This window comes from Cupressus sempervirens, chromosome 7 (genome assembly GCF_028749045.1).
Source record: "Cupressus sempervirens isolate cs-2001-9-10 chromosome 7, ASM2874904v1, whole genome shotgun sequence".
NCBI classification, from domain to species: domain Eukaryota; kingdom Viridiplantae; phylum Streptophyta; class Pinopsida; order Cupressales; family Cupressaceae; genus Cupressus; species Cupressus sempervirens.
This window is the reverse complement of record NC_143124.1, coordinates 839,071,965-839,080,757: the sequence shown is the minus strand read 5'-3', so window position 1 is coordinate 839,080,757 and position 8,793 is coordinate 839,071,965.

The window sequence follows — 8,793 nt, the reverse complement described above, 5'->3', positions numbered from 1 at the left end:
TGCATAAACAATTCATCTAACAAATTTAAATTGACACACTCAATACGATGATGTAGTAGGATGTGTTTAAATATTGATCGTGAAATATTATTGAGTTAAGTACTTTGAATTGGCCCGTAGAATTACTAAGAGCTCCTCATTTTATGTGCTTACTAATTCATACTATGAAACTACTTTGAATCTTAACATGCTTTGATAATAATAATATTGATAGTGAGAAAGTAAGCTTATGGTGAATAATTAGATGTAATAATGTAAAAAGTAAATGTAATAGTATAGTAATTATAGTAATTAAAATAGTAAATGTAAAAGCATGACAATGTAGCTAGATTAGTTAGTAGTTGATGAGCTAGATAGTTAGTAATTGTCTTTTGTTAGAGTGAGTTTAATTTATGTATTGAAATAGTAGTTTTTGTGTTTAGGAAACTATAGTGAGTGCTAGCTTGGTGAGGAAGCAATGTTGATAGAATGCATAAGGATGACTAAATAGAGTAAAGAGGGAGAAAATGACTCAGTGTTGGTCCAATCTTTGAGAGGACCTGCAACCAGTAAGATATGGATGCAAGCACATGATACACATTTGGCACATAAAACAAATTGTTTATTCCATAAGTTGTGTATAGTATGTGTTGAATGATGGATACTATCAATACAAGTGGCCCCTTCTCCATCATGTAGACTTCGAAGCTACCTTTGGGGCATATCTTTTCTAATTTCCAATGGTTAGATCCGATATAGTGTGGTAGATAAGTGTACATTTTCTTATTTGACTAAGGGTGGTCATGTGACGAGTACTAAATCTAAATTCTCTAGATATGTGTGTTTAATCGATTAAGATATACTACACTTCCACACCATATAGTAATTGTCACATTAATATATATTGTAATGATTAATGAATGTGTGTACATTGGTAATGAGGATAATAAGTAATTATAATCCCCTTCCCTTACATGCTAGAATCACGACCTAGTCCATATGATACAACTGACAGACCCTAATAGAATATTAGCATCAGAGGCTTGTTAGGATATGAATTACCTCACTAATTTATGAGTGTTGTATCTTGAACTTGCTCTTTTGACTCGCGATGCTAACTTGAACTAGACTGTCATCCAATCTATTTGAAAACCACCTATGATTAAAATGTTACAATCGTATGACACTATCCACATGAGTCTTGAACTCCTATTCAATGATAATCATGTTTTATAATATGTAATTTCTTATGCGACTTCATAAGCTACAAAAAAAAAAAATTGTTGTGTTTTTACTAGTAAAATTTAGGGCATGACACATGATCCACGATAAATTGAACAATACTAGATACTAAATTAATATGTATATCATTGTGCACATAAATGACAAAAATATATATCAAAATACATGTATCCATAGACAAAATTTTACACAAATATATATCAAAGATCATGTATCCATAGACAAAGTACTCAAATATATATCAAAATACATAGATCCATATACAAAATGTGGCAGATCATGCCATTAGAATGTGTATAATATCAATGTTTCTATATACAATGTGGCATATGCCATCTCAAAATGTCTCATGATGCATCCTATGACAACTATACTATCCTAGGGTGCTGGTGGATGATCAAAATGCAGCCTCTTCGCTACACTAGGTGGATCGGATGCCTCCTACATGAACAAAAAAGGAAAACCCAAAGTTAGACTACTAAATTTATATGATTCTACGTATCTAACATTGAATTACTCAAATGCATAATGATCCTTTTTGTAATGGAGATTAATACTATCAAAATTTCATAATAAATACCTCTCTCATCGACCTCCTATGCCAGTCAGGAGTCCTCTCGTATGCCCTCAACAATGCTGGTACCTCTTTGATTGTGAGTTGTATATGTTCAAATACCTTTATCAGATGAATCTACAATTTAAACTATAACATTATAATTCAAGAGCATGCTAAATTTATAAAATATTTAATCATGACTTCAAACTACAACTTACTATTGTAGGCTCCTCTTTAGGAGTGAGTGGCCGCATCAACAAATCTACATAACTCTCCTGTCGGACCTCATGTGCACTAGGAGTCTCCTATGAGATACAAAATAGTAGTTGTTAATATCACGAAAATTAGTTTTGAGTTTATTTATGAAGATAAGGATAATAAAAAATAAATGATACTTATACATACAATGGGGCTCTTAGTGCGAATGGAAATCCCTAATAGTCTATGACGCAAAATCTGTACAGGCTCATCACCAGTAGTGACGCCCTATATACAATAAAGAATGTAATTAAATAGGATTACCACAAACATTTTACAAGAATGCATCGATATTTAATCAAATATAAAGCACCTAATTACCTTTCCTTTGTTAATGCGTGCTGGCTCACCCTCCACACTTTGTCCCTCCGGAATAGGTGCTACCTACAAGATAAAAGAAAGATTAGCAACCATATATGCTACAATATCAAATAGAAAAAAAATGCAAACACAACATAATGTACTGTAGATGTCTCAAGGCCAAATGAAATGGCCGAGAGCATGGCATCATCAATCTATCTGAGCTCCTCCTCAGTCATTAACTAAACGTGAATGAAGATCACATACATATAAAAGTCAATATGGCTTAAAAATTAAAATTACTCTATTATAAAAATTAACTTTAAATCACATATGTCATAACAAAAAAATATATACACGTACTGACACTGAAGGAGTCCATGTCTCTGCATTCCCCTCCTCTCTCGTATCAAGGTCTGTAGCCTCTGCGTGTGTGTCTAGTGTATCCTCATCTAATACAAAATGATACTCAAGAAGATCACCTATGGGACCCAGGAAAATATTCTTGCACGTAATGCAAGTGTGAGGCACTTAAACATGTGATGAGCTAGCTGATGATGAACTAGCATCAACATCATCAACACGAGGAGGCAAGATTGACCTAGCCTGAGATATCATTAGGCTACTCAGCCTATGAATGGCTCTGATAGTTTGAGAGCTAGCCTCTATCATAATATCTGGATGCTACACTCAAGGAGGAGGGGAGATATCAGTGGTGGGGACAAAAGTGCTAGCTTTCTTCCGCTGGGAAGAGGGTCTATCCTGAGGAGCTCCTAGTCCTAAGCCCATGTTGGACTTCATGCTCCAATAGTTCACTTTAAGTTTCAACACAAATTCAGCATATAATTTTCCAAGGAAATAAAATGGTATGTCTAAATTTCCATGTGGAGGGATATCAAAGACCATCCACCAATGATCCCAAAAGTTTGCACGTATGGCATCATTTGTGCACCATTTAATCGATAGTTTGGATTTTTTTGGGTCAAATGGTAAACCCGTTTTCGAGTTTGCAAAAAGGCTGGCCAAATTATATTTGCTTATGTTGAGGGCCGCAACCTCATCATAATCCAAAACATCATCAAACATCTCGTGCATTTGATCACGCCAATGAAGAGCGACATTTTGTTGGTTTGTAAGGGTTTCAATGTTATCCACTATGGTGTTTAACGTGGATAACATAGGAGCCAATGCGGGTACATTATTATATGTTCTATGCAAACCTCTCAACTTGGTGAGATTTTCATTTATCAAATCCTCGATTCGAGGAGGGTTTTGAGGGGGTAGAGGATTGTTTGGTGGACGGTTTTGTGGGGGTACTGGATCATTTGGTGGGGGGTTACGAGGAATATTATTCCCTGCTTCAGTGTCATCATTTTGATCAGCCATTTCTATTGAATTGAAAAACATAATATATTTTTTTAAAAACCTTTTTTAACCTTTTTTTTTTCAAAAAAACCCTAGATTCAACTAAAACAAACAAAATCATGCTAAACTCTATCGAATTTAGATTAAAAATTAGTTTTAAAAATAAAAATAAAAACCTTAATATCTGATATCCGATCTTATATCTGATATTCGGTCGTGTGCTAATACTAGCCCCCAAAATGTGAGAAATAAGGGCCTACGGGTATGGTCTTTTTTTTTAATGTAATGCTACAGGTATCGGATATCCGATCGCCTGCATATCTTATATTTTATATATAAGATATATAACATATAACATATAGCTTTGAAATATTATATTATATTATATTATATTTTATATATATTATATTACATTAATATATATTATAATATAAAATATTATATTATACTATTATATTATTATAATATAATACATTATAATATAATATTATTATAGTATAATATTATACGATTATAATATAATAATAATATTACTATATAATAATATAATAATAATAATAATATATTATATATTTAATAATAATATTATATTTAATAATATTATATTATAATGTATTATACTATTATAATATAATTTTTTTATATTATTATAATATAATAATAATAATGTCATATGATTATCGGATATCCAATAATATCAGATATCCGATATTAAATCAGATATCTGATATTAGATCTGATATCCAATAAGGCTCAGCCTTTCCTTCTAGGCTTGGTACCTGGATAGGTGGAAAAAAGTCAGAAAGGATTTTGAAGCATTTTTAGACATGTTCAAACTCTATTTTTTTCACATCGCCACTTTTTGGCACACCATGATCCTGCACATACCCAAAAGGTAAAGACAAGAGTTGAAAATAAATGCAAAATTTAATAAATAAACCAAATTCATTTATCCTCTCAAAAGTGAAATCCACCTTTTTTGGAATTTAAAATAATTAAAAATCCCCATTTATCCTCACAAACGAGGTCTATTGGACTATTCCTCTTGGGGTCTTATGAGATATTTTCAGTTTCACCATTACCCCTAATGAAAGGTAAACCCTACATCTTTACCCCAGCCCCCTTCTAAAATTGTATAAATAGAAGGGAAAATCAAGAGCAAAGGATCCCAAGTTTTATGCATCTATACTATAGGAATATTAGAACTATCAATTAGATCATCCATTTAGCATAATTGTTGTAGAGATTTAATGTCATTTTAGTGTATTCTAGCATCATTTTAGTACTTACCTAGCATTACTTAACATTTTTTAGTCTCATACATGCACTTATTTTAGCATTTTTATATTCTTATCTTAGCATTTTCATATAGATCTGTCATGTCCCCTTTTCAAATAATTAAAAATAATAATCTTTTCTAAGGCAGGCAAGCCCAAAAAGGTGAAGTTTCGAAAAAAGGGGATAATCTTTGGAAGCTAATGGACTAATAAATGAAAATTATTATTAAAATATGTTTTATTAACCCCTCTTGGATGTGAGTTAGGGTTATGCCCTCTTTTAAGGAGTTTGGAGGCATTTTGGGCTCATTCCAGAACTTGATTTTTGCTCATTTCTTTGTTGTTCTTCAGAGGCTGCCAAACCTGTGGAGAAGGAGACCCAAGAATGGGAGTTTTTAGGTTTCTAGGAAGACTAAGGATGGGAGTTTGAAGCCATTCCATGTGCATGCTCATACAGAGTTTTCCTTTGTGTTGAACAGTGCAGATTTGTGGGTTTTCGGGTGTGTTTTTTGTAAGAGTTTGGTGTTTCCGGTTGAGTATTTCATATCAGTTTGGTTTGCTACTGTATTTCATACTTTTAGATGTTAAAATAGAGCTTAATATATGTATTTGGTTATTATTATACTTCTATGATATATTATTAGTGTTTTTGTGGTGTTTTCGAGCTATTCTATGTTGTTTTCGGGAGCTCGATGAGCATTGTTTTTATCCTCCGTTTGGGAGCTGTTGTGTAAATGTTATAAATATTTGAAAATGTCATTTTGTAGGATGTTATGCTGCTGAAATTTTTATAAAAATGTCCACTTTCAGATTTACTAATAATATGTGAAGCTGTGAAGTTTTTGGCACTATTTCTGGCACACCCGATTTGGGGTTTATTGAGAAATTGGTGGATCTTTGAAAGATTGATTGTTTGATCTTAAAGATCCGATTAGAGGCTTGAAATATCATATAAAACCAGTAAAGGAACATTTCAATGGTATCAGAGCTATTATCTTGCCAGCCTGAGGGTTTGTAGAAGTTTGCATGTCAGTTTTGACAACTACCCAAATCTTGCATGTCATAATTTATGGTTGCATGTTGCTTCTAATCATCTGCATGTCAAAATTTATGGTTACATGCTACTTCTAATCATTTTCATGTTAGTTCTTGGTGAATTTGGTGGTTGCATGTTGCTTCTAATCAGCTACATGTCAAAATCTATGGTTGCATGCTACTTCTAATCATTTGCATGTTAGTTCTTGGTGTTTGAAGAAGTTATAACCTATTGGGGTTACAATCTACTTTATCTAGAATGGATAGGTATAGTACAAAGTCTCAGAGGACATGAACTTGGACAATTGATATCCAGAGTCAGAATAGTAGAAATGATGGTTATTTAGACATTCGAGATAAACTTAAGAAAATAAGCCATGACATGTTTGAAAAGTTGGTTGAACACCACCATATGATGAATGACATGTTGTCCAACCCAGCTAAGGTGGATAAGTTGACTAGATTTCTATTTGGTAGATTTTCTCATAGGTTAGGTGACATAATTACCAAAAACTTGCATGAGGAGTTTGAGAAACTAGCTTATAGCCAGGCAGAGGTCTCAGATTCTACTCCGCCACAGGAGGTAGTGAGAAAGGATATTACGCAGATTGATAGTAATGGTGAACTTAATACTCAAATTGAGACAATTGTATACAGGTCGTTAAAGGGTGACATCACAGGTATTCAGGATGGTATAGTTACAATAGGTAGTGACTACAGCGTAGTGGGTTCAGATGATGATTATGAGGATGTTGTTGTGCATGATGGTGAGATACCTGGTAGAGATGAGCAGACATTGAGCATTCATGACTTTGCTGAGAAAGAGTACCAGGCACAGTTAGATGCTTCATCACATGAGGTTGAGGCTAGTAGTACTTCACACGATTTGTCCAGCCAGCTGAAAGTGAACAAAGACAGTATTGTGACTTCATTATCTCATCATGACAGGTATGTGGAGTTAGTTGGTATTGGTCATATTACTCAAGTGAGGATTTTTCTTGAGTTACTAGCTGATTCTAGTTTACAGATATGGACTCGAGATTGTTATATTGGCATTTGGGATTCTGTTGACTAGAGATCTTTAACACTTTTTGGTAGCAGTATTTGTTTGGGTGCTATCATGGATTTGATTAGCAGATTGAACAGTATTGTCTTTTCTTGTGCTAGCAACTTGTCTGATGTTGGTATTAGTTTTTATACACCGGTGTTGGGCTTTGTTCATATATCCAGTTGAACATACTTGCTGGAATGTGTTGATGATCTTTCATATTTGGCAGTGTGTACAGATGAGTCCCAGGATCATATTGGCATTGATGACATCCAGGAGGATGCAGTGGGCAGTTTTGAAGACTTAGTTTCCTTGGGTACAAAGGAGTTGGACAGTAGTGCTACATTTTTTGATACTCCGTATGTTGATATGAGCTTTAGAGTTGATTCACAGGATATGGATGGTAATACTCTAGAAACTAGTAACTTTGAGGATACTCCTTTAAACAGTGCATCAGAGGAGGTTTGTAGGAGACAGTCAAGCCAGTGCCATCATGTGTCTAATCAGTTGAGAGTTAGTGAGTGAGACATTGCTATTGCTTGCCAAAATTTTGATGTTGCTCATCAATTGTTAGCAATTTTTGGATGGGGTTCTCTTACTAGTGATGAGCAGGGAGGCAGTTATCTTTCCTTAACAGAGTTCCACTCTTTATGGGAGGCTATCCAAATTCTGAGACAGGATTATATGCAGTTGGTAGTCGACAGAGATTATCTTATGGAGTGGGGCAGTACAGCATATGATGCATTGTTGGCCAAGGAAGATGAGGTGAGTGAGCTTACTGAGCAGCTTGAGGTGACTTCTGAGATTCTTGAGAGTACACAGTTGGCTTTCAAGGAGTCACAGTTTCATTTGGCTAAGGTGACCATGGAGTTAGAGCAACTATAGTCTTTACTAGATTCTGTACAGTCACAAGCTATGGTGTCTGATGATCCAAGGATGTCCATGGTCGAGATTGTCAAAGATAGTAGAGATGGGGATGCATCCATCCTTGATACTAACATTGGCATATTGGGTTCATCCCCACTAGAGTCAGGTTCAATTGATTTGGGTGCTACAGCAGATTGTTGTGGTATGCCTGACATGGTGGTGACCTCTAGCACTAATGGCATGAAGACTAGAGATGCTGTATCAAAGACCATGTGTGATGTTGGTGAGCTGATAGTTGGCATGGTTCCTTCTAGTAATACTACTCCCTTGGTGATGTCTTTAGAGGTAGTAGTCAATTCCAACTTGGTTAGTGATTGATTGCAGTTAGTTACATTTGGATTGCAGTTTGAGCCACTAATTGAGATTGGCGCATTCTATCAGCATTACATTGTGAGGTATGCTCATCAATTTACCTTTGATGACCATGTTGATGAGATGATGATACAGAGATGTACTTTGGCTCCTAGTGCTTATCATCATTTATGGGATAGTTTGATGCCTTGGGATGAGAGTTGTGATGGGCACAACATGGTGATAGGTTCTGTAGTTGATAGCTTGATAATATGTGACTTAGAGAAGGAGTTTAAGAGTGATGCTTCAATTGGTGTTGTTATTGATTCTACTCCTTTGGCTATGACATCTCCTGACTTAGCTGGTGATCAGTCACAATGGGTTGTATCACTTGTTCATGGTGAGCTATTGACTGAGGTTGGTTTTTTTTATCAACATTATATCGCAAGGTATGTACATTAGTTAGCATTTGATCCTTGTTTTGCGGAGTTGATGGCAGACAAATTTGGTTTGGG